Below are 26,812 nucleotides of genomic sequence, written 5' to 3' on the forward strand. Positions count from 1 at the left end.
ATTCCAATCTAATTTCCTGCTCCCCCCCCCCCCCCCCCCCCCCCCCACACACACACACCTTTTACCCTGCTTCCCCCTGAAAGGAACAATCATCCAGCTCTAATTAGTGACCAGCTTTTCGCGACAAAAGCCAAACTTTATGTATTTACTTTCGAGGCTTAATATCCCTACCAGTAATGCAACCATGTCTGTCACGTTTGTTGATGCATGGTGCTAAAGTGAAATTAGTCAGAAAATAGCTGTTAAAGTGAATTGTCTTGTCATCGGCCCTGGTGTGTTTTCAGAGGTCCTGGATGCCGGCAATGGCAGAAGAAGTAAAGCTAAATTCTCTTCTCTCCCAGGAAAAACATGTTTATTCTGCAAAGTTCCCCTTTGCTTAGGTAATACGTCTGGAAAGAAGTCTTTATGATTAGCGGTAGCTGGCTGTCTGGACATAGCCTTAAGCTAAAACGTGTTTAGCTTATTAAACAGTCGTTGGAGATGGGAAAGCTGTAGGAGGAGGGAAGGGGGCTGCTTCTTTAGGCATGCTGAACCCTCCAACCGGCCCCGGGAAGTCAGGGAAATAGGCAGTTGCAAGGCGCCGGCAGAAAAAGGTTTAACAACTGGCGTAAGGGCCGGGAGGAGGGGGAAGGAAATAAAGGATCGAGCAGAAACCAGGCGAGCGGTGCCGCGCCCCGCCGCACGCCGCCGCTCCCCGCCGGAGGGGCCGGCAGCCGCCGGCGTCGCCTCAGCACCACGGACAGCGGCGCGCCCCGACGGCGCGGCCCGGCCCGCGGTCACGGCGGCGGCGGGGGCGGGGGGGCGCGCCCCCGGGGCGGCCGCCAGCACCGCGCCAAAACGGAATTTCCTCACCCCACCCCCTTCTTCCTGCCTCCTCCCCCCCACCCCACCCCACCCCACACCCCCACCCCACACCACCCCCCCCCCCCCGGGCTCCCCACCTGGAGGAAAAAAACCCGGTAAAGGTACGTGATGTCGCTTTCCCAAAGGCCCCTTCGGACAGATGGTTCCCGCAGAGTGGTGTTCGTGGGTGAAACTGTACGCTCGCACGGGTATGTCAGTGCCTGTGTCTCTGTGTGTGTGTGCGCTACTGCATCCCGGGGGGCTCCATGGGTCCTTTTTACTGTGCAAGCTTACGTTAGTTCCCATTACTTTGATAAATAAATGGTAATAGGCATGAAGGCTTCAGATCAAGTCTTCAGACAGACACTTCCCGGCATCAAACCTACCTGCATGGACTCTCCACTCCAGCATAGGTGTCTGATTTTTTTACCTTGTTTTTCTCTGAGCCCCTCTGTGGTCATAAGATACAGATATTGTATAAAACTGCAATAGTATGAACACTGCAACTGAGGCTACTATATTCTATTATGCGACAATGTCTGAATATTAATAAAAACTATTTTTCAAAAAGAGGTTAGCATTTGGATGGTGAGAGGAAAGGGGAGTGTTTCGCTTTTTACAACTGAGACTAAAATGGTATCTTAAAACTCAGTTCCACACAAGGTAATCACAAGTGCTCAGATGTTCTATAGACAACTGTGGAACCTGAATTTAGATAAATATAATACCTGAAGAATCTGACTATTTATTCAAATTATTGTATCTTTGCTTGTTTCCCACTGTGACCAGGCAAAGGCAGACTGCTGCTGCACCACAGCATAAGTAGCTTCCTTTATTGAGGATTTGTATTTCCAGTGATGTGTAATACATGTTTAATTGTAAAATAATGAGACCGTGTCACCTGCCAGTCAATCACTGCCATCAACCTCTTTTGTGCTTGGATCAAACGCTTGCACAACAGAGAAAGTGACAGCATCAGGGCACAGTGACAAAGCCGTAGTTTGCACTGAGAGAAGGCTGAGGCCCAGAGAGACACTGCAGCTACAGAAACAGCTGTCTTATCAGTACATTGCAGAGATAGAGATGGCTCAAGAGGTCCTCAACAGATAATGACTTGAATAGGTTTGCAATGCGCCAAACTTCACGCTTGATAAGACCAGCCCAGTGTAGAGAACAGCAGAGATCCAGCTCTATTCTATTTTATCTGTGCTGTAAATTAAGAAATTGAAATTCAGGTGGCACAGCCAGCATGTTGCTGATAATCCAGTGAAGTAAACTGTCATTAGGATGTTTTCAGCAAAGAGAAATAGGTTTCTCTCACTTGATGCTGCTTTAATAAAAACACCTTATCATCCTCATCCCAAATTGCTGTCCAAGCCGTACATGAACTGAGGTGGGGGTTCCTCGTCTGTTTCACTGTTGTGTCATGTCTTTGAGTCCCAGAGAAAACTGTCCATTTGGCTGTCAAGTTCTTTACAAAGGACAAAACACTTCCACTTTGAAACTGCAGTAGCTTATTTTCAATTCCCTATTTCCTCTCCAGCAGAAGGAACTGCACTGTGATTTTTAAGACAACAGTCAAGCTCACATTAAAGCACACAAGATCAATTCTGTGACAGACAATAGAAGCATGCATTTCTGAGCACAGATAAACAATAATTAATTGCTGATATGAAAAGGATCTATAATGACCTTTGGAATTATTCACTTGACAAAACATAAGCTATAGTACACACCAAAACATTCTATAGGAGCAGAAAATCCTATTTCAAACTGTGTCATTTGATTGACTAATGGCATCAGATTTGTATACTGTAGCTCCATCTTTTCCAGCAGATACTTAGTTTAGACTGAGTTCAGCTTACCTTTGATCTTTTTTTTTTTTTTTTTTTTTTTTTTTTTGAAGGCTGCTTTGTGGAAAAAGCAATTAAAAAGAATGTAGATGGAGCACAAAACCTGAGGTCACAGAGCATTATTTTGTAAAGAAGAGTTGGCTACATTCACTTAACTCCTTGTGATTGATTCCTGAAGAGCTGGAGTAACTGTACGGGCTTCTAAGCCATTATGTTATCTAATTTTAGCCATTAAAGCTGACTTTCCATCTTCTTTGGACAATAATTTAAGACAAGGTTAACTTTATTTCTTAACAAAAGACAAGTAGCTAGGTACTTATGCCAAGAGGAACTTGAAACTTGAACAGAAAGACTTACCATTCAGACTTGTTAAACAGAGGGCAGAGAGGTGAGACCAGTTCTATCCTCCTGATAATTTAACTACATATGCTTGGCTTTAGCCTGTCACTTAAATGTATCTGACAGCAGGAGCTAGCAAGGAAGAAGAGTAGTTATAAGGACCCTGAAGATGGCTCATTTCTTTTATGTTTTAAGACAGTAAGCTTTCTCAGAGCCAAAAGGAAAGGCATAATTGAGTGGGGTGGGAAAGGAGGTGTCTTTGGTACATGTACTTTGTTGGAAACACCTTTTTGCTTGTCCTTGAAATTTGGGGGCCTTTCTAATGGTGTGTCAGAGAGTAAAACCACAAGATGACTGGGAGAGAGCAGAAGGCAGATGTGGATAAGGTCAAACTTGTTCAGCTACTTAGGTGGACCGTGCAGTTTTAACACATGCAGATTAGTGCCAAGTGGCTATTCCAAAAGCAGAAAAACACTTGGCTTTTAAGATGCATTTCAGTAGTCCACAACTAGGTAGGTAGTTTAATGAAGGTCACAAATCAGAGAACTCAACTATAACAACTCGCCCTTGCCCCTTCTGTTTGTGGAGAACATATAACCTGAGTCTGAAATGATTGATATTCTTGCCAGTGAAGCACTATGTAGATGTGAGGAGAAATAACCTTGTGTAAGAGAGACAATCAAAAGCAAAAATGTAATCAAATTTTTAATGTTGTTTGTTATCCAAAAATAACAAGTACTTTTAAGTTTCCCAGTGAATCATCCCAAATACTGTCAATTCAGTTAGATTAGACTTTCACCATAAGTTTCTCCAGGAAAGAGATGTATGGTTATAAACTCACTGTAATTAGTATATCCTCTCAGGGTATTAAAGCTATAGGAATATTGACATAAAAGATAGATTTTACTTTTTCAAAAGCCTGTATTTGTTTTCATTTGTTGAGGGAAAAGCACATATTACACAAAGATAGCTTTTTTAGCATGCCAGCATATTTCCTGCTGACAGCATAGTGGAGTAGAATAGTGGTTGTTGCTACTATTATTTTATTCAAAAAGTCCTTATAGATTCCAGAGTGCTTCTATACTGTGTAATTAGATCATTTTCAGATAATCAGATCACATGTGTAGTAGATGGATTTTTTTTTTTTTTTTGACCTTGTAGAGCAATTCTTTAAATACATTCCATGTAATTTTAAGTACCAACTTGAACTTTTTGTTTTATCTGGCAATTATGAGTCTGTAGAGGTACACATGGTGTTCTGGTCTAATGTATAAGGGTAGGGGTTTAGAAGGTGTATGAAAGTAGTATATTTTCCTCCTCCTCTAAATAACCTTTTTTTAACATGCACCTACTGTAATTGCTCAGTAGTGGGGCATGGATGACTATCTATACACTCTTGCAAAAGGATATTAAAAATGCTTTATTCTTAGCATTATGTTAAACGCAATTACCTCTGTTTTCTTACGTACCCCTTCATGATTCATCCATATAACTTCACCCAGTTCTTCACATTTTTCTTTTACTTTTATATGTTACCTATGTTACAATTTTTTTATAAGGAAGGGGGTCAATATTTGAAAGCAATAGAATTAAACTTTTCTGATTACTCTTTGCAATTACTAGCTATGAAGATCAAATCTCACTTTCAAAAAGCACTTCACTTATCTTACTTACACTGATAATCAAGATTTTGCTTTGAAGGATCAAGCTAAAAATTATCTAAATAGCTACCTTTCATTCTTTTTAATGTCAAAATTACTCACTTGTGGATGACTTAATGGTCTTTCACTGGTGCTGGCCTAGTTTTCTTGTCTATAAATGATGGAGGTTTTGTTTCTTCTGCTTATACAACTCATTTTTTTGCATCAGAACTATTATGCATAACTCTGTACTACTTTGATTCTGCTGGAGATGAGTCATCAGCAAAATCCAGACCGTAAATGATCATGTAGCTGCAAATATCTAAAAGGTTATTCAAACTAATAGTAATGTACTGCACTGTAATATGGTTTGGTGAAATAAAATACGTGATAAAATTACAACAAATGATTCTGATGATGTCATGGACATTTATCCATTTCTGAAAGTACTCCTGTATATCTGGTCATTAGGTAATATATATATACACACTGCAGAATGGGTTTAAAGGTACTATGTTATTTCCTTTTTTTAAACAAAGATTTGTGAAAAGGGAGAATACTCAGTCTTATTTCTGCTTTTTAAAGCAAAAGAAGCCCCTAAAATTACAGCACGAAGAAACATAGATCTGTCAGGAACAAATTGTTGGGCAAATCCTGTTTGCTTCTACAACCACAGCAAGTTGCATAAGGCAGAGAAGTAGTATATGTTGATTTGTAAAAGTTTGTTGCCAACCTGATTTGCATTCTCATGGGATAAAAAGGAAGCATAGTGTTAATTAAATTACTGTAAACAGGGTAGACAAAAATACATCTGGAGAATACTTGATAGTTCATTGACAGATGAATGGCTGTCTCAAATAAGGACCTATTGGAATATATCTTTCAAGGTCAAGATAGTATTTCTCTCCACATTGTAGAAGATGGAACATAGTGAATGGTTATGAAAACTGTGGACTGCAGCAAGCAGAATGGTTGTAAACATTGGGTGGTTAAGTGCTGAATACAAAATTATCTTTTCAGAACAGAGAGACTTACCAGCAAGATAAAGCTCAATAAGGATAAGTGGCAAGTGATTTTGTTTTTTAGAAAAGTAAGATGATAATCAAATGTGCTAATAAAACCCAGAGAATAACAGCAGTACTGAAGAAGAGGCTGTAGGATACTACTGCATCATACTAAAAGAGTCATGGGAATATGATGTTGCAAGAAAGAGAGATTTCCCTCTAAGATCTGTAAACAAGAGCATGATTTGAAAAGACATACATGAATACATTTCTTATTTGACATCAATGAGCTGAAAAAAAACGCTGTATCTAGTCTATCCATGTTTCAAGAAAACTGGAGAAAGCCCATACAAGTGCAATTAGAAGTAAATGTTTTAGAAAATGTGACCTATGAATGTATTTTAAGAGAGAAATTGTTTAGAAATAGTAACAGTGACAAAGGATATATCAAATTGCTTTTAGAAGTAATCATTATTGACAGACTATGATCAAATAGTCTTCACATGCATTGTAAATTAAAAAAAAAAAAAAAAAGAAAATGGCTTACTTCACAACACATGAAATCTAGATTAACAACTGGAAAACATTCTTTAAGAGTAGAGTACTGGACCACATTACTTAAGCAAGTTGCTGAGGTTCAAAGTTAGATATGCACTTTATTTTTCCTCAGAGAACAAGGACAGATTATTTGATCTCCTCGAGCTTCTTAGGGATTACACTTCTGACTGATATTATGCCCCACCACTGAAATGACTGAAGTTCTCAACAGTGCTTTTGCCTTTTTGTCTTTCATAATCAATTGAATGTCTGAGAAAAAAAACAAACCAAACCAAACCAAAACAAAGAAACCAAAACAAAACACAACAAAACAAGAAATAAATAGATCTGATAGGCTGAGGAAAAAATAACCTGTAAAGTCCTGAACAAGTTCTCTATACATTTTTACTCTTTTGTCAATAAGCATTGATACCAAGCAAATACAAGTCTGATGAACAAAGCTATTTGCATTCCATCATTTTTTCCAGATGAATTCAAAGTCTGATTGTTTTTTTCATCTTCTAGACCTCTACCTTCAAAGTGCCTTTCAGTGTTTGGTTGTTAATTTTAATTTGTTTTTTTTTGGTCCACTTGAGACACGGGAATCCAGAATTAAGCTGGCTGCAGACAATCTGCATTCTGAAGAATCATGCGTCTTTTCATAATTCCCATTTGGGCACTTAAAAATGGTGATATATTAACTTACTAATGAAAACTTTGGACTAAAACCCACTGAATCAGTAGCATAAATGCACATACCTACCAAATTCCATCTCTATGAGAAGACAAAAATTCTACATTTTAGATATGATTATCAGACATGATCAACAATGCTAGGGATTCACCTGTAACTTGTAGAAAGTGAAACTACAATGAGAGATCTGCTTTTTACCCTCAAATAACAAAATCTGGAAATATATTTGCATTCCAAACCTAAGATCTGCCTTCCTCCATCAAATCATCAACCACATAGAATTTATCCTTTTTTTTTTTTTCTATTGTTTTTTTCCTCTCTCTTTTTTTTTTTTTTTTAAATGTGTTTACAGGAACAGAAGGGAGAGAATCAGCATTAGAGGATGACTAGATATTGCCTTTTAGATTCTGAAATAGTATTGCTCCTTCCCAAAGGCATGAGTTGAGATGCACATTTCCAACATACATGGAAGAGGATGAAAGCAACAAAAACAATTAAACCACAATAATTAAAAATCCTGTAAAAAGGCTGACTTATTCTTTCTATCCACAGTCCTTTTTCTCTTTTTCCCCACATGGCAAATCTTGAAATTGAGAAGATTTATACTGGATGTATTTATTCAAGCTAGCACTCAATCAGTGCTCCTAGCTGCTACAGTAAGACAAAAGGTAAATATCAGGTTACTGTCCAAATAATTGTCTAATACTTGTTGGCTACAGTTCCTCCTTAATCCTTGTAAAACATCCCTATAACTATCACTGAGCATTCAGAACAAGAGTATAATAACTAAACTGTGGAAGTTATTCTCTCTTTATACCACTCAGATGTGTTCTATTTGCCTTCAAATGGGTTCTTATTCGTTCTCCCAGTCTTTCTTTTATATACTGAGATCTCCCTGTTTTCTTAGCATGTTCAAACAGGCTAATACTTTCTTGTATTTTTCTATTTTGATTGGGTGGTTCAGGTCTGAAAAGCTTACTATGCAATAATCATGCAAATGAGCATTTTGTGTCATTACACAAATACATTGTGTAATACGATGTTCAGGGAGCCACTTATTCTGTGGCATTTTCTGTTTGGAATAATTGCATTTTGCATGGAAGACTAAGACAGAGGGATGAACTATTTATAGCTTGTACCTGTGTAGAGTCACCATAGTTTTGATATGGTGTACATTTTAAGAGAATCAATATTTAAATACATACTTTGATGAAGATGGTTTATTAACATGCTGCCCACTTCCACAAAATGGGCTGAAAAGGCTATTAAAGCTACAAGCAAAATAGTTTAGCATTATAGCATGTTATACAGCATCACCACCTAGTTTGCCATAACTTGGTGCTAATTTGTGTCACCCATTGTCTGGAAGGTGTGGGTAGAAAACAGGCAACACCACCGACTGGATGGGCTGTGAATGTGAGGTCTTCTCTACAGAGAGAATATTGAGTCATTCAAGAATAGGAAAATAAATGAGCAAAGAAAGTATTTTAGGCTGTGGGTATTTGAGTTGGGAGAAACTGCCTTGTTAACACACAGAGGAGAAATCAGCAAGAAACAGAGACTCTGTGTACGTAAGGAGCTGCATGACAAATTAAAAAAAGAGCTGCTACCCTGCTTAAGCTTGGAGTGGGAGAGATTTAAACCAGGAAGGTGGAGAAGTGTAGACCGAATTCAGAATAGATATTTTTAATTCCTCAGAACTGAAATTTTCCCCTGGAACTTCATCCTCAATATGATAAAAGAGGGAGAGGAGACTTAGCCCTTCCGGCATCTCCAGAGCATGTGAGAATAACTGACCAAGTTCTGTTGCTTGGAGACATTTTCTACCATCTCCTGTTAGTCCACAGGTCTATCTATGGCTTTCCTGACTCTTGCTAGTATTGAGACAAGAAGAAAAGAGGTTATTTGAAATAACAAAGCTGGGGCTAGTCTTCATATAATTCCCTCCCATCCCTTCCCTCCCCCAGTTCTGCATGTAAAGTGCTCCTTTAGCTGTATTGTCTCAAGTAGTCAAAATCCTTTGGACAGAAACAAGAGATGACTACAGGATTTTATGCTTTTATATTTTTCCTTTAAAAAAAGATACAAATCCAGAAAATGTTTGCATAGTCTCCATGAGTGGACAGAATGTTTTCTTCTGTGCTTATAAGTTTTGCTGTTGCTGTGGAAAATTACTTTTGTCATTCCTACTTGGGTAAGACTTAGAAGTAGTGTTGTAAAGCCATAACACTGTGGAAACTTCAACATATACTTTGGTCTCCTTCTTATGGTAATCTTACTGAGATAAATGGAAATATTTATAGTGTGTGAAGCCAAACGTGCAGAATACTTCTCAGCTATTTAACTGCCAAGAATTTGTATTACTTAACACTATACATGTATCACTTTGCATAAGATAATTTTTATACTGTATGTAGGAATAGCAATATACACCAAAAGTACTACCTCCTTCATTTTGCAGTTTCATATGAGAAATAAAGTATTATTGTTGCTTTAGGAACCACTTTAGTAATCATAAGTCAAATGCCTTAATGTAAATTGTAGTAAAGATGTTCTTGAATAGTTTGAGTAGCAACAGACATTTTCATGAATTATTCTGACATTATGTACTGTGAAACATCTCTTCATACTCTTACTATGCCTCCCTTAGATTTCAGAGGAAAGAAGAATACTTTCTAGTCTTGCACTGTTTGCCTTCTATTATGCTGGTAATTTTCAGTTAAGACTTTTTTTTTTCTTTCTTGCTTTGGTTTTATTACAATTATCTATACTAGATTTTAATTTAATGTACTTTTTTTGTTTGTTTGACTTTAACAATTTGTAGAACTGCAAAAAAGACTTGAGAATAAAGATCTCATATTTTTAAAATAAACTCTCCTCAACAACATATCTATTCAACTTATATTCATAGCTGTAATTACTGAGGCATTGTCTTCATCAATTTCTTTACAACATCACAGCTGATTTATTAGTGTTTACTGATTCTGTAAGAGTATTTTCTAATTCTGCAAATTTCAGTTCTAAGTTAAACAAGGCAATCACACCAGAAGCAGACAATGTAGGGTTAAGATCAGGTTTCTACTGTGAATAAAGCAAAACCTTAAAACTGATAACAAGAAACCCAAATACAAACTACAGTTGTTTTCCATTTTAATGAGGTACTCCTAACGTGGAAAATTATATTTTGCAATTCATTATGAAATACTCTACTTTTGCACAGTTTTCTTTCAGTGCTTATTTTGCATATGTTTTCAATACCTTCCATGTTAATTTGACTTAAGACGCTTATTCTGAATGATAATGTAACAAGAAGTAAATGTAAGCAAGTAATTACAGAAGCTGCATAAATGCTTCTCCAGCTGTAGAATCTAAGAACACTTTGTTGCTAAAAGCATGTACTGTGGCTAGTTTGTAATGAGGACTATGAAGTACCATTTGCCATTGTGAAAATGCACCACTGTCTATAAAGAGTTCGATCTGAGAGTGTTGTGGCAGAATGCATATCGCTATGTTATAAACTCACTAGCACAGGAACACATCCTGAATAGTTTAGGCAATTGCAATATGCAATTGCAGATATACAATTAAGCTACCTTAGAAAAGGCAATAAATTTTGAAACCAGATATAGCAGTTTGTTTAATAAATCAATTACAAAAGAATTACAACAAAACTATCTTTCTATGGTTTGCTTTCCTAAAGCCACCTCCTGCTCTCTTCCCTGTTAGGTGCGTGACATTTTGCAAATACAAATTTGCATTCCCAGCAATGGGAAAACTGAGTCCTAAAAACATAGAGTTTGATTTATCATAAATTAATATTAGATGAGAGAGGATGGGAAGCAAAGCAAAGAAGTAAAACTTTGAGATAGGATTCACAGCTCAGGATTTCCTGACCCTGATTGCTCTGGGCTGAGCTCTGATTTCTAGGTAGTAGTGACATGATCAGTCATTTCTCGATAATGAAGGAAAAGTAGGTGATAGCTCTGATAAACTCTTACTTTAGCTGATTTTATCATCAGTCACCTATTCTTCACTTGCCTTATGGGTGGGACTGATCTCAGTGTCGCCATTTTTCTTTCGGCAAGCAATTTCATTTTCCTGAGTAGCTGCACAAGGAAGGGCGCTGCCACAACCTCCGGAACCCTCCTGCCCCATGGGGTGCGGGAGCAAGGGAAAATGAGCTGGTTTTGGACGAGAGTGAGGAACTTGTGCTGAAAGAAGGGAAGCAGAGAAGAATCTAGATGCAGTATCAGGCTTCTGGAGGAAGTAAAAAGTGCTTTCATCTGAAAGCAGTTTTCAAAAAGAAAAGCACCTCTGCTGTCACACAGCTACACTGATACTGTAAAACCTAATCCTGGTCTGCATGTGACAGGGGCGTGATATTTCCTCCCAGGGGGTAGACCTTGCTGCTGCAGCTTCTGCGTTGCATAGGGAACTCGACTTGGTACCATGGGGCACTCTAGCTGGAGGTGAAACTGACCCAAAACTGCTGGTGGTACTGAATACAGCTGCTCAGGAGCTGAGCAAGCTGCGTTCCTGGCAGCCTGCTACCTGTGCTCTGGGATTTACACTGCCTGCCTTTTGGTCTCAGGGAGGTGCTGAGAATACTGCTGATGCCTACAAGGCCTCGTTAGTTTACAAGAGTGAGTGCCTGACACCCGAGGCTGTACCAACAAAACTGCAATCAGTGGATGCTTCAGTTCTTTTCTATTTGAAACAGACTTTTTTTCTTTCTTTTTTTTTTTTTTTTTTTTTCCTTCCAGTCTGTAGGCCCTGCATGTTTTCTCTCAGCTTACATTGCTATTGCCAAAACTCAGTAACATTCTGGAGAAGCTAGAAAGGCACAAGTTGACAGAAGTTTTGCTTCTATAATTGATAGAAAGGAGATTCTGATGGTTGGCCAAGTTTAACCTCTTCTCTCATATAGGTATTTAAATTTAAGAAATAAAAATTCATATTCATCCCTTTGTGAATTCCTACTTTTTTCCCGGTCACCACCTTGGCATCAACGTGTCATGTGGGAGACTAAAGCTGTGAAAGAATCTTGCTTTCTTTGATGAAAGAACCAGGTTTTCAGACAGCTGCTGCAATCTGTCTTTGAAGAATAAACTGTTGATGGTACTGTTTTTTTACAGGTCCTCTTGAATGGTAAACTGTGATTTAGACAAAGACGCTGCACTGATTGCCAGAATAAAGCAAGCAGCAGACAAATGGCAAGACATATGGTCAGACTTCTTCCTGTAAATTGCAGGAGCCTCACTTCAGAGAACAGGTAGGAAAAAAACTTATTTACATTTGTAAGATAAGGAAAACACTAGAATATACTTGTAGAAATTTTAAAGTATGAGTTTTTTAACCAATTATGTGAACTAAAGAACTGGTTACATATTTCTAGGTCTTGAGAAATCTCTTTTTACTACTGTTTATGCCAGTGTTCATGGACTGCCAGGTGTTGCAGTATCTTGGTGCAATTCACAGGGACCTGTTCCTCTCCAACATTGACCTTAACTACAAAATTTCTCCATTATTGTTCTTAAAATGAAATTAACCTGAAATTTATTACAGAAACAAATTCTGGAGAAACATTCTGGTCTAACCCAGCTAATTCCAAACATCACTAGGTCTGACAGATATGAAGAGTGAACCTATGATCAAAACTTGTATCATTTGCTTATTTATGATCTTCTTTAGTCTCTATGTTTGTGCCTGCTCTAACCTCCTTTCCTCCTCTCCCATGCGCGTGCTTACTCTGATTTTTCATTTCTTGCGGAGAGGTCAGACCAGCAGATGTCTTGCAAAATAGCTGTCAACCTACTTTATGTTTTGTCCTCCAGAAGTGGCCCCAACCACAGTAAAGACCACAATATCTTCTTCTGTCTCTGCCCCCCAGCATTGTATTTCAAGCTGACATGAAGGGTCTGGTCTCCCAGTTGGCAACCTTATTATAGTACTGGCTACATTTTAGTGTTTGAAAGGAAAAAGCTTGCCCACTTTAACACCTCCTGTTATCTCAGTAAAGTGATGTTTAAATAACTGAACTGGCTTCAGTGAACTGTAGTTGCCATTTTCCTGCTTCTTAGTGAGATAAAATGGAGATAATTATGAAGTGGATGAGCAGGTTTAATGAAAGCCTGTTTCTTTTGGTATATTCCTGAAGCAGCAATCATCATCTGTTTGGCTTTTGAAGAGCAACAATTATAATCACTTAAAATCCCAAGGGGAACAAAAATAGAATTTAGATTAGCATATAAAATATACAGCTGGATTGGGCAAGCCTATAAAAATCTGGGAAAATCATTCTAATTTGAAAGCTATTCAAAATCACAAGCAAAATGAGTTCAAGAGTATTTTACATGTTTTTTCCTTTCTTTTCCTTTCTGAAATCGTAACATAACAACATTTATAGGATTTTCCTAAAACATGGAAATGAAAACCCAATGCCAAGAAAGAGACTAAGTAAAAATAGGCTAAAGGTGTATTTTCAAAATAACAGATACATTTAGGTATTGTAACACCATCTTTAGCAGGTACTATTTTCCCAAAGCTCTGACATAAGTGTATTTCAAAGCCATGTGCTATACTCTAGAGCTGAAAAATAAAAATATCGCTGAGACAGATAGTTACATGTTTCAGCTTTATCAAAATTGAGCAATGATAATACCTAAAGGAAACTAATAATAGAAAATAAAATAAGTTGCAATGATACTAGCTGTGCAGCATAAAAATATTGAAGCTTTCTGTGATCATTTTAGGCGGTCATTTTTATAGTTAACACAAAATCATCAATGAGTGGAGAAAATTGTTTTCCTTATTCTGCAATGTCCAAATTTTGAACTGTTACTAAATAATCTGAGCTTCTGGAAATAAATCTTCACTTCAGTAAACTGTAACTCAAAGATGGAATAACTTTTTTTTTAATACTACTGAATATGTAGTACTTTTAGTAATTTTGACTTCAAATACGAGGTCTTCTTATTATCACTTAAGGTTAAATAAGACATTATGCAGTTGCAGGAATGAGATTCCAAAGAAATGAACTTCCCTCAAAAATTTTTCATGGACAAGAACATGAGGAATTTGGATTGCTTACTATTTATAATACCAAAGAAGTGCAAGCATATATTCTCAGTATATTAAATATCTCCTAAAAAGACACTGTCTTGCAAACTCAGTTTTATAGAGTAGCTTATGATTTTCATGCCTAAGGTTCTCTACTATGAAATACATTGCTAGCCATTGGGTAGAAGATACAACATAAACAGAGATTGTGATACCAAAACCAAGCAGGTCTTGAAGGCACAACTTTTATTTCCACAGGAGACCTCTGAAATCATGATTTAAAAATCAAAATTAAAGACTGCAGGATTTAGCTTCTACTACATTGTACACAAAAATATTTAAAGATGGCCTGTGAAACTCCTGAATAAATCTATTTTCCTGCATTACTCAGCCCTGTGATGAGCATCTTCAAGCAAATGTCTGTCCTTCCCCTTCCTCCACTTCAATTTTCCATTTTCTTCCTTTATTTATCAATCTCAATTTCAAATGATTTTTATTTTTTCATTATCCCCAAATAGATACTTTTTTTTCTATGTGTTACTGTGATTGGGTAAGCATTCCTTCAAAAGCGTGAATTTCCTGAACGCTGTGTGAAGGCCAAAAATTACAGCACACTTACTCATCCTCTCTCTTGCTTTAAGGTAATACCAGAGAAGCCCCAGCAGGTCTTTTTGACAGCCTTCCCAAGCCATCTGTTTCATATTCTGCATGCTTTGAACAACATAGTGTACCATGGGATGTAAAATCTCATCACAGCACATTCACTTTAAAGTAGACTCCAATGGTCACTCTTTTTTAAATATTCATAACAGAAGGTGGGACACTAGTCAGGGAACTAGTTTTGCTCTTGTTTCTTTCACCCCCTTCCCCACCCCCCGTCAAAAAAAAAAAAAAAAGAAAGAAAGAAAAATTGGCCTTTTAATTTTTAAATTAATTTAATTTTAAAATCTTGGTTTATATATATTTTAATGTTATATTTAAATAAATATATTAAAACACTACAGCATCTGGATTTAGTATCCTAGCCTGTTTTAATGAATATTTCACAGCTAGAGAGACAAAATTAACAGGCATTAAGATCTTCATATAGATCAGAATTATTGAAATCTTGACTTACTGGTAACTATTGGCTAAAGCTAAGCATCCTGTACTCCCTGGGCCTCAGTGACCACTCCTGCCACTCTGTTTATAAATTACCACTTCTGCAGATTGTCTGAACAGTCAGTAGGGCTACAGGAACAAGAAAGTGTGAAATCATGCCTAGAGGGAATAACCAGCTTTACTTCAGACCATGCTGACCCTAGCAGCTAAGACATGATGTTGGAAAAGTATTCACAGAGCCTGGAAACACTTTATTCACATTAAATTGTGTTGTTGACAGAAAAAAAAAAAAAAAAATTTGAAATTAGAATATTTGGAGATTTGTCCCTATGCTGAGGCTGTATATGGTCAAACCTCTTGACATTGTTAATGACATTAAGTATTTAGACCACATACTTTAAAAAAAAAAAAAAGTTCTCAGAAATGTGCCAATTTTGCACTTCTGTGGCCACAGATGACTGTGTATATTTAATTTCTGGAAGAGAAAAATAAGTCTTAACTCTCAAACTGAACATAAGCATCGGGGGAGGGGAGTTCTCTCCTCATAGCCCTGAGAAAAGCACAGGGACCAACATCACAACACTACCAAAAGACTGAGCAATACTCTGTGCTTTTCACAGAAACAACTTGTCTAGCCATAAAACTACTTACTGTTCACTGAGTAGAGTAACTCCCTGGTCATGTTAACCTTGATTTTTGTAACTGTAATCTCTAACAAATACAGCTCTATTTCTACTAGGGTAGACTAGCCTGACATTTTTGTCACTGGGTCACCAAACAACATCCAGTGCAAGCAACATAACTTGTGAAGCCAACTTTCAAGAAAAACACAGCTTTGATGAATGACACTCTGATTCCTAAATGAGTCAGTTTCAACACAGATTCTTCTTCACAGATACCTATGTACATTTTCTTCTAATGCCAGATGTCTCTGAATGCCTGAAATCTTAAGTACTGATCTTAATATCACCAATACATAAAAAAAGCAAAAGTTTGTTTTAAGCACTGAGGTTTAAAGGACTGTCCTGGTTTTGGCTGTAATAGAGCTAATATTTTTTGATTTTAGTAGCTAAGATAGTGCTGTGTTTTGGATTCAATATGGGTTTTGGTATGAGAAGCATGTTGGTAATACACTGATGGTTTTAGTTGTTGATAAGAAATAAAGGACTTTTCAATTTCCATGTCCTGCTAGTGTGAAGGAATATAAGAAGCTGGGAGGGAGCTTCCCAATTAACCCTCATCTACATACTACGCAGGACACTTAAGTGACTTCAAGAATTGTTCCTGAAGTATATATTTTAATGAGTTTTGGACTTATCTGACACTTACGGAAATTTAATTCCAAGGACTAGGCAAAATTACAAACGTTTAGTTCTCTGTAATAAATATGAGGCATGCGTATCCATGCAAGTATATCTGTCAATACACTGTTATAAATATAGAATGGCAGCACATTTGGGACACCCAGACAGTATTGTTAGGAGCATCAAAGATATATGCATTTCTCCAAGAGCATTTCTAAAGTTTTGTTGACTTTACAGGCATGCAGAATTATTTGAAGGATTTGGGTTAAGAGCTTTTATTACAGGAATTACCAGACGTTCAGGTTTGGAAAGTTAACTGGCTTTAACAATACTTGACCAAAATACCTTCTAAACAAAACAGTGTGTTTTTTTCTTTATTTTTTATTTTTCTGCATGTAAAATCTTATAAGGTGGAAGACTTAAGCATGCAATTAACTAAGCTTAAAATTTATAAGGTGCTGCAGTGTCTTCCTGAGTTAGGCTGAGATCAATCCTTAAATGTTTCTCTCATTTCTGTCTAATAGATAACTGCCTTATTTGAAGATAGAAGCCTTGCATCAACTGTGATCTTATTTTTCCATGACTTCCAATATGTTCTGTAAAAATGGGCAAAAGAGTCTCATTTAGAACTTCGATTACCAAAATGTCAAACTCTTCTGGGGAGGGGAATCATTACTGAAATTTAGTAGTTGAACCAGTAAGTAGTTCAATATGAAATCATGCTTTGATTTTATATTGGACTGCAAAACATAAACCTGAAAAGTATCACAAATCAAGATCTAAGTAAGACCTACAAATATTTCGGCAGATAGGAAAGCATTTGAACTGTTCTTATTTGATATGAATAACTTTCTGTATAATCATTTTGCAGTAATAAACCTTCAGGATAAAACAAATGAACGATTATTTTAAGGTACTAAAACAAGAGGTTCTTTTTACTTTGTTTTGTGAGTGTTAGTATGAAACTATTGCTGTAATTAACTTTTTTCTTCTAACAGAATAAATATCCTATGCCTTCTGTGCATTTTCAGTACTTGATAGCTAGAAACTGACAGGGACTTTCACACCTTTTAGGTGGTTTTATAAGGAAATAATCTCAAAGCATCATTTAGAAACTCATGAAGAAGCCGAATACAGTGCCCAGGAAGCTCCAGACAATCACTTTTGCTTTAAATTTTCAAGAAAATTTTTTCTATTTGATGCAGTTCTGGTACCTTTGCTGTTGCCCTTCAATTTCAATTCTCATTTTTCACACTAAGGCTGGACTTTGAAGTAAGAAAGTGTGATATTCACATGGATCAGAAGAATTTCAACTCATTTCCTACTCGTCTGCTGTAAGGTGTGTACATGGGTTTCCCACCCCTCCTCCTGTAATTTCACACTGAAGTCTCTGTGTATATTTTGCTCACAGTCACTGTTCTAATTTTCAGTAACTCTCCCATCAGACCATCCATCCATATATTCTTCAGGAAAGTAACATACACAATGTGACTGCATGAGCAAGCAGACTTTTTTCCTAGGTATTTCTAATCACAGAGGAACACAAAGCCTTTCCTCTACTATCATCTACCCAGACTATCAAATTTGTTGCCACTGTCAGACTAGATAATACAATCAAACCTTTCATCCCTAAATCTTCCAGTTTTCTTAGTTGTCAAAGGTTTTTATCAGCAGTTTGGAATAAATTAGATGTATTGCATTCTTAGCCTTTTTTTTTTTTTTTTTTTTAATGTTTAATGCCTGGTGTCACTAGTGAATAACCTGTGATCCCTCCACAGCCCGATGCAGGTGAGGGTCAGTGAAAGCACCCCCTGCACCTCCCAGCTACAGCAGAACGGGTGGGCTCTGGGCAGGGAGCACCAACGGGCTGCAAACTGGGGGGAGGTCACTGCCACCGAGGCTGAGCGAGGTGATGAGAAAACAGACTAATGGGCAGAGGTAAATGCTCCCTGTCCATGAAGTTAATGGCATTTGTGGTGAGTATATGCAAGAAAAGGGAGTTCCCTTCTAGTTCCAGGAGTTTCCTGAAAACTTCAACATCTTTTGCTCTCCATGCGCACCACTTTTCTCCTGCATAGTGCTTAAAATATAATGAAAATAAAGGGTGAACCATTAGTGGAAGATACTTCAAAACCATAAGTACTTTTAGCCCTTATATTCTGTGTGGTTGCTATAAAAAGGAAATATTAATATTTGTGGTAGATCCAGTTTCCTTGGAGAAACAGCCTGAGAGAAAAAAAACAACCAAACAAACAAACAAAAAACCCAAACCAAACTAAAAAAAACTAGCTACAGAATTACATGTACAGTTTACCACCCGCAGTTTATTAAAATGGTTCAGTTAACTGTAGCCAGTGCAGGGTCAAACTCCTCTGAAGTTACTGTCCCTAACGAATATTAAACTGAATGTACTGATATGTTTCACAGATTACTGACTTTGTCAGAGGAAGGCTAATATTTTTGAAAATAAGACAGTTTCAGGCAAGCTAAGACTGCAATATCTGTATATGCATCCAGCTGTATTTGTGGCAAATATGAACCTAAACATCACTGCCTTTGGACAGAAAGTATTAGAAACAAAATAAAACAAAACAAAACAAAACACCAAAAGACAAAAACCTGTTTATTAAAGATTAAATGATCTTAGGCAAAAACCTCCTGTATGTAGTTACAACTGCAGGTCTACAGCTTCCTACTTTCTTACTACCCACTGCAGACTTAATTTTTTTTTTTTTCTTCCTTATTTATACACTTTAGACTACCTGTGACTTCTGGCCACTTTCAATAACAAAAAATAGCCTAGAAGCATTACTAGAACAGTGGCTAGATTTACCACTGCTAACAATTATCTATATTGCTCCAAGTAATGGTGAAGTTAAATAATAGTGATTTACAGCTACCTTCTATAGAAATTATTCTGATATCCACAGAAATAAATCAGTGCAAGTTAATTATTACTGTCTACCATGCAACATAAAATCTATCTATTGCTAAATGTTGCAATGAGGAAAGTTACCTCAGGTAATCATGAAGTAAAGAAACTTCTTTATTATTCCTTTAGCTGGCTGAAGCAGCTGTAAGTATCCATCCTTTAAAAAATAAATAAGACCAGATTGATATGATAATTAAAATAAAATAAAATAAAATAAAATAAAATAAAATAAAATAAAATAAAATAAAATAAAATAAAATAAAATAAAATAATATAATAAAATAAAATAATAAAATAAAATACATAAAATAAAATAAAATAAAACAAAATAAAATAAAATAAAATAAAATAAAATAAAATAAAATAAAATAAAATAAAATAAAATAAAATAAAATAAAATAAAATAAAATATCAAGCAGGAAATTGCACTGCCGGGCTTGTTTTGTGAACTAGTGCTCCTCAGGACTGAGATGGGGTTCTTTGCTGCACAAGTACACATTTCGGTGTGCGAAGGTGCTATTTTTAAACCCACCCCCCCGCAGCACCGGTCTGTGAAGGACAAACGACCGGTGTGAAGGTCGCTTGCAGACGCCATCAGACCCGTCCCGCCCCGCAAAACCGCGGGTGAGGGGTGCGGGTCGGCAGCGAGGAGGAGCGGGGTGGGGGGGGGATCCCCGACGTGCCCTCGGGAGGGCGGGATCCCTCCCGGTACTTGACGGCAACGAGGAGGCGCGGAGCCGCCCTTGCCCAAGCACCATCCGCACTCGCGGACATCTCCCGCTGCCTCCTCCCCACCTCCGTAGCCTCCATCCCACCGCCCACGGGGCCGTCCCGCTGCGGGTGGGGCCCAGCCCGGCCCCACGGGGCAGCGGCGGCGCCTCCCGCACCCTCGGCGGCATCCAGCCGCTCAGCCCCGCACGCACCGCGGCTAGACACGGGGTTTATCTGATGTGCGAGGATTTTCTCCTCCACCCGCCCCCACCGACAGTGATTACTGTTTTGTTTTGTTTTGTTTTGTTTTGTTTTGTTTTGTTTTGTTTTGTTTTGTTTTGTTTGTTTTGTTTTGTTTTTAACCCCCATTCCAGAAGAAATCACATTTAAAAAAAAAAAAAAATGCACTTACCATTCTGACCTCATAGTGCTTTGTCATGGGCTTAGTTAAAAAAACAGACACACACACACACACACACACACACACACGTATTTATGCGTTTTCAACATAGTAGTGCTAGGGTCAAACAGGGAAGGTGGGGGGAAAATTGCCGGCGCTGTAAAGCGCATCTAGGAGAAGCCGCACGAAAGGAGAGCGAGCTAAGCAGCCCGGACCAAACACTCGCCCCCCGCCCCTCCCAGGCCACGCAGGAAAAGCAAAGGGAGGTGGGTGGAGAGGAATAGGTAGAGGGGAGGGATCCACGCTCGCATCCTACCTTGGGAAACGCCCGCCTTGTTAAGGGAAAAAAAAAAAAAAAAAAAAAAAAAAAAAGGCAAAACCTGCCGGCACGCAGAGCGACCCGCCCTTGCCTGCAGAGCCGGCGGGACGCGGCGGAGGCGACCGAGCCCCGGGGGGGCCGCTGGCCGAGCCCGCACCGCCGTCGGGGCTCACCGCCCCCGCCGTGCAGGCAGCCGGCTGTCGGGGGCTCGCCTCTCCCGACACTGTCGCCTTTGCCTGAAGCGGCTCCGCTGCCTCAGCCCCTGCGGCTGTTGGTGGGGAAGTGTAACACCATCAGTTCAGTGAATCGTGTCCGAAACGTTTCTCCGGGAAGATACTGCTCGTGCATGTTGGGGAGGAGGGGTTTCGTGTTGTCAAATGCCGTGCGGGGCACTGGCAGTCAACATGCACATCCACACATAAACTGGCATGTTTGCAAAATACCCTGCTCTGGCACACCCCACCCCACACTGTTTCTCCTTTCCTTCCCCGGGATTGGCATCACCCCTCTGTTACAACCTGTCTGTTAGCCCACACATCATGGAGCTATGGAGCCCATGGCCATAGACATCTTGGGCTGGAAAATATTGCGCTGCCTCTCCATCTGCCTTCCCTGCACATCACAGACTGGCTGCCTCCTCCTCCTTCGTCCTACAACTTCCCTTCATGCCCCTGGGCTGTCCACTAAAGACCTGAGCTCCTTGCTAATCCTCAATCCCTGTCGTGGCACAAGGGTGCACTTCATTCATTTGCTTCATGATGTGAGTTTGGATGAGTCTGTTTGGAGGAATCACACCAAAAGGTGCTGAGCATGCAAGGGATAGTGACTGTGGATGCCTGAAGTCTATAGCTCTAAAACTTGGTTTGCTCTGATGGCCTGGGGAGTTATTAGGTTCACCTCATTGTCTGAAGTGAAAATTTTCCAGCTGATAATTTCATTTTCCCAGATGCCCAAATACTGCCTGCGACCTTCAACATAAAGCTTCTCATCATGGAGGTGCCTTGGCCACTTCAGAGATTCATTTTCATCTGTCCTGGTTCAGTGGACAGACAGCTCTGTGACCCTGCTCCTTGCTTTTGTGCAACCTCTTCTCAACCCGATCCTTAACAACAGGCAGCTGTGGTGCTGGTATTGATGTTGCTGATACTGCCCATCTGATACACAGTGCTGTACCGGCCAGAGAACTTGGGTACGAAATGGGAGTAATTCAGGAATTAATTTTTCATATTGGGATGCTCTGAGGCACATCTCCCAACTCCTATCAGCGTTAGAAAAATTTCCCAGCATAGAAACTACTTACCTTTTTGTTGATGCTGTGCCAGTGTAAGGACTTAAAGACTCTGGATAAAAAGATGAGAAAGGAGAGGGAGCATAATTATATATTTATTATCACATATATGGCAATAGTTATCTCTGGTCTCTAACATCAGGATTATTCTGGGAAAGTTTTCAACGTAAGATTAAACAGTTCAATGTTAATTTCTGAACTACTCTCCTGAAGCATTTTTCCCTATGTGCTGTTTAGGGACCTTGTATACTCTGAGTTTTGCGCTGACAAGGCATATCCTGGAGTATCTAATTCTTAATTTTTTAAAATTCTTGCAAGTCTTTTATTTACCCTAGCTCATCTTCCCTCTGTTGTTTCCCCACTTATGACAAGTACCACAAATATACTGTTATTAACACTACTGAGATGCTTGTATCTACTGAAGAATATTAAAGGCGAGTCTGTGTATATTAGCTGCATTTCTCTATGACTGAGCTGGAGAGCAGAATACACAAAAAATTCACAAATATTTTGTTTCCAAAAACAATATACAAAGAATATATAAAAAATAGCATTATTCTCATGCATAAAAATATATACAATAGGTTGACTGTATGACAACCATGTCTAACAACCTAGGTTTTGGACCCCAGTTTTGCCAGAGAAACTGGGAGATGACAGCCGAATTTAATGTGTGACCAGGAAGTCATTGCGCTGACTTCTGCAGGAACCCATAACTGTGGACAGAAAGGAGAAGATTCATGTTTGGAGAAAGGCCCATTCCACCCATGGTCCGCATGGAAATGTCACTCTGATCGTGCATGAAGACTTATTTTGAGACTCGGTACAAAATGACAAGGGATGATACCTTGTCAATAAATGTTAGGAGGAACAAAGTCCTCAACAAAGTCCCTAAGCATTTGGAGGTTGAAAAGTTGTGGTTTCAGTTTTTGTGCACGGATGTGGGAAAGGAGAGAATATTGATTTGTGATGGAAGAAATTATAAAAGTAAGAAAAAATGGAGATTATGTTGAGTATTACTTCCTTTTTCTTTTTGCTTATTTAGAAAGTATAGATTGGATGTTTGCTCCAAAAGACTGACTAGAGAAGAGTCCTGTCGTATTTGCAAGGTCAACCGGTTTTTGGAAGCCATGTCCTTCTCTGCTTATTTCATAATGTCTCTAATCCTTCTTTAGCTTTTACAAGCACTCCGCTTCATTGATGATATGTCTTGTTAACTCTTGAAACCACAGGAGAGATTATTATGCCCTGCGGTGGGCATTAACTTTAATTATATTCTTTAGTTTGCTCTTAGGTTCTTCTATGTATTTCTAACCTGTTTTCTATGTTCACCGAGTTTTAAATTACTGAAAACATTTGGAAAATTAGTGAATTTCTTCAATATTTTCTGGAATTCATGGAGATCGGGATGATTGTATCTTTGAAAAAAGGAGTCCTTTGCACTGATGAGATTTCTGTCCCTCCAAAAATACAATGAATAAGATAAAGATGTAATTAATGTAGAACACTAGAGTAGATGGTAAAGATTTCCCTTTGGTTAGCCTACAGATGTATTGAGAAATGTGTTTGAGAATAAAAATTGATCAGATAATGTGCCACCATGTTGGTTACCATGGACCAATTAACTTTCTGACTGAGCTTTTTTGTTTTTCTTACTAGAGGTTGTTCTTGTTTGTCTGCTGTTCTGGTGGATTTTATACCAGATTGCAGGTAGCCGAACCTGAGTCAAGTATGGATGTAAGGTTTCAGCTCTCGAGTCATTACAATGTCTGTTAATGAGACATTTCTAAGCCAAAATTCTTCTAATAAAACTGCATTTCCTGTTTAGGTATCTGTCTTCACCATTTCAGCAGATTTTATGCTTTCACAATCTGTGTTTTTATGTTGATGTTATTTATGTAACATATGACAAACAAAGAACAATTAGTTTCTCATTAGCTGCTAGGCAAATGTCATGCCCTCAGATTTTAATCAGCCAATGCAAATATCATCAGAATATAATCTACTTGCTCCATTCTTCTCATTATATCCTCTAGGATCATGGCTAATATTTTTCATTTCAATTCATGTGTATGAACTTATTTTTAGATCTGACTTGCTGAGTATCTACTGGTTCCATAAATAGTTAAGTGTTTTATTTTATTAACAGTATTATAAAAAAACCCCACTTGTTGTTCATTGTGGATTTCAGTGAAAACATGTCTTCCTTGTGGACTCTGGGCAGTGAATATTTATAAAGTATAAATGTCTGGACTTGGCTTTCTGCCAAGATGCGATGGCTTAGGCTTTCTGCTCTATGCATCTCATGTCACCCAAGGTGGCTTTGGTCTACCATCCCCCACGTAGCTGAACTGCTTCCTTAAGTGGCCTGTTGCTCCTGCTTGGTTGATCAAGGTTCTGTGCCTGAAGAAGGCCGGGGTCTTGTGGGAAAAGGCAGCCCCATTGCTGTAATTCAGTGCTGGGAGGATTGCAGCATGCGGGGGAGTCCCACGCCGGAGCAGCTCGGGAAGGGCTGCAGCCGTGGGAGGGAATCCAGTCGGAGGAAGTTAGTGACCCATGACGGAGCAGTGTGGGGAACGCTGCGGCCCATGGGAGGGACTCATGTCGGAGAAAGTTTGTGGAGGACTGTCTGCTGTGAGAGGGGGACCACAATAGAACAAGGGAACAAGTTCCAGAAGCTCCTCGCACTGAAGATAGAAGAAGTGGCAGCACTGACTGCACCCCCCATTCCCTGCCCCTGCGCCACTGGGGGAGGAGGTAGAGATATCGGGAGCAGAGCTGAGCCCGGGAAGAAGGGAGGGGTGGGGGGAAGGTGTTCTCAAGATGTGGCAATGTTTCTCACTGTCCTACTCTGTTATGTGTTGTCAGTGTCTGTAATAAATGTATGTTCTTTTTTTTTCTTCCCCTAACGAGTCTGCCTCTTGCTCGTGATCATAAAGGGGAATTTTTCCCCATCCCAGTCCTATCTCTAACCCCAAGCCTGGCTCTCTGTCCCTTCTTATTGCCGGAGGGGAAGGGAGAGAGAGCTGCTGCATTGTGGTTGGCTGCCAACCAGGCCCAAACTACAACACCGCTACTGTTGTGAACCTCCACTCCTTCAAACTCCTTCAAAATTCAAGGGAGTTTGAGGGAAAAAATATGCCAGTGACTCTTTTACAAGAAGTTGTATCTGTTTTTACTTGGGAACTCCTAGGCAGGGAGTGTGTTAACTTTCAATCTGGTCCTTCGAGCTACTGTTCTGTCTCAGTCCTCCACAGCTATACTTGCAGGTTTTGCCTTCAATTAAGAACTAAAAAGAACTCCACTGAATGTGAAAACATGGGAACCAAATGAAAATGTAAATTTTTACTCAGAAAGTGAATAGACAGATTTGAGAGTTGCGATGAGAGATCATCTAGCTGATGGCTAATAAAATGTCTGAACATCCAAATTGTGTACGGTTTGAAGGGTTGCATTATTTATCCATTGTAACAATTAACAAGAAGCATGCTAATCACACCACTACATCTGAGAAATAACTTTGCCTTAATTTCTCCCTTCCATCCACTCTCCATCCATTAGGAAAAAGACCTTATGGGAATCCTTTTCGTCTTAATGAGAAATATCTGTATGTGGTTCACTCCTTTTTATCTAGTTGCATGGCAAAGAGCTTTTTCTCTCTTTCAGGAATTGCTTAAGCGACTCTGGAGGCTGGTCACTGAACAGAAGTGGAAGCTGGCTCATTATGAGGACTACAGTTAGATATGTGCATTAATGGGTGTACAGTCATCAAGAGACTGTTGTTGCTGGAGGAAATTTTTCCTGTTTTTCACTCTAACTTGATATAATCTTAGGGGGAATGTGTACTTCTATTATTTTATTCTGAACAAGATAAACTAACAAACATTTCTATGAAAGACGGATTTTTGGAAGACAAGTCCTTGCCTTTAGGCAAAGAAATGTTTAAAGACAGAAAAGCAGACTAACACATTTGTTTTATTTTGGTAGCACAGTTCAAGTGATTTGATTCTAATGTAAAACTATTTTTTACATTCAAAGTGCCTTTCACTAAAACATATTAGAATGAATCTAATTCAGTATCTTCTTGGTCTTGTGAGATAACTGTGTTTTTATCATACATTGTGTAAATTGGTAAACCCAGTCAAAATCAGTCAATATTTCCATCATCACTGGAATTCCTGTAATGAAAACCTGAAAATTCGAAAAAAAGTTACAGGTGATTTTACTATATACTTGGAAATGTTGATGCAACAGGTCTTTGCAGCTGTACTTCATTTTAAACACAAATTCCCTTTTCTCCCCACACCAGCTCCTGACGCTGATTCAAATAGGTGTTGGACATACTTAAATGCTTCAGGAATATGCATAGAAAATAGCAAAAACTGATGAAACAAAACATATGCAATACCCAGTATTAGAACAGTTGTTAATTTAGCTAGTGAATTTCATGACAGAAGTTCCTACTAAAGGTAAGTACCAGGCCATATGTGCAAAACTGTATATATACAAACCTTTATATTTTGTGCGTGTTTTATTACTATGTGTAACAGTAATAAACTTCTACTGTGTGTAGAAGTCTTTGATGTAGCATCGTAAAAGATTACCACTAGAATTAAAGGCTCCTAATATTCTTCAGAAATTATTACTTTTCAATTAAATGCATTTCAAATGTCTAAGGTTTATTAGAAATTTGGTTTAATTTGATGATTTATTCTGACCGTGGGAACTTTGCTGAAGTCAGGCTTCTGAACATACTCTACGCTGATCAACCAGGCTTTTGAGGAGGGG

General features: G+C 38.6%; 1 long non-coding RNA gene across 2 annotated transcripts; it reads left to right on the forward strand.

Annotated features, from left to right (window-relative positions):
- Positions 1-933: 933 nt before the first annotated feature.
- LOC116961231 lies at positions 934-24,460 on the forward strand. Of its 2 annotated transcripts, none has more exons than XR_004406887.2 (4): positions 934-965; positions 12,046-12,182; positions 17,634-17,713; positions 21,683-24,460. It is a non-coding gene; the product is annotated as an uncharacterized LOC116961231 (long non-coding RNA). The 2 variants fall into 2 exon arrangements; XR_004406890.2 differs by lacking the exon at positions 934-965 and adding an exon at positions 7,477-7,578.
- The last annotated feature ends 2,352 nt before the right edge of the window (positions 24,461-26,812 follow it).

Source organism: Tyto alba, unplaced genomic scaffold (assembly GCF_018691265.1).
Source record: "Tyto alba isolate M040663 unplaced genomic scaffold, T.alba_DEE_v4.0 Super-Scaffold_13, whole genome shotgun sequence".
Classification (NCBI taxonomy): domain Eukaryota; kingdom Metazoa; phylum Chordata; class Aves; order Strigiformes; family Tytonidae; genus Tyto; species Tyto alba.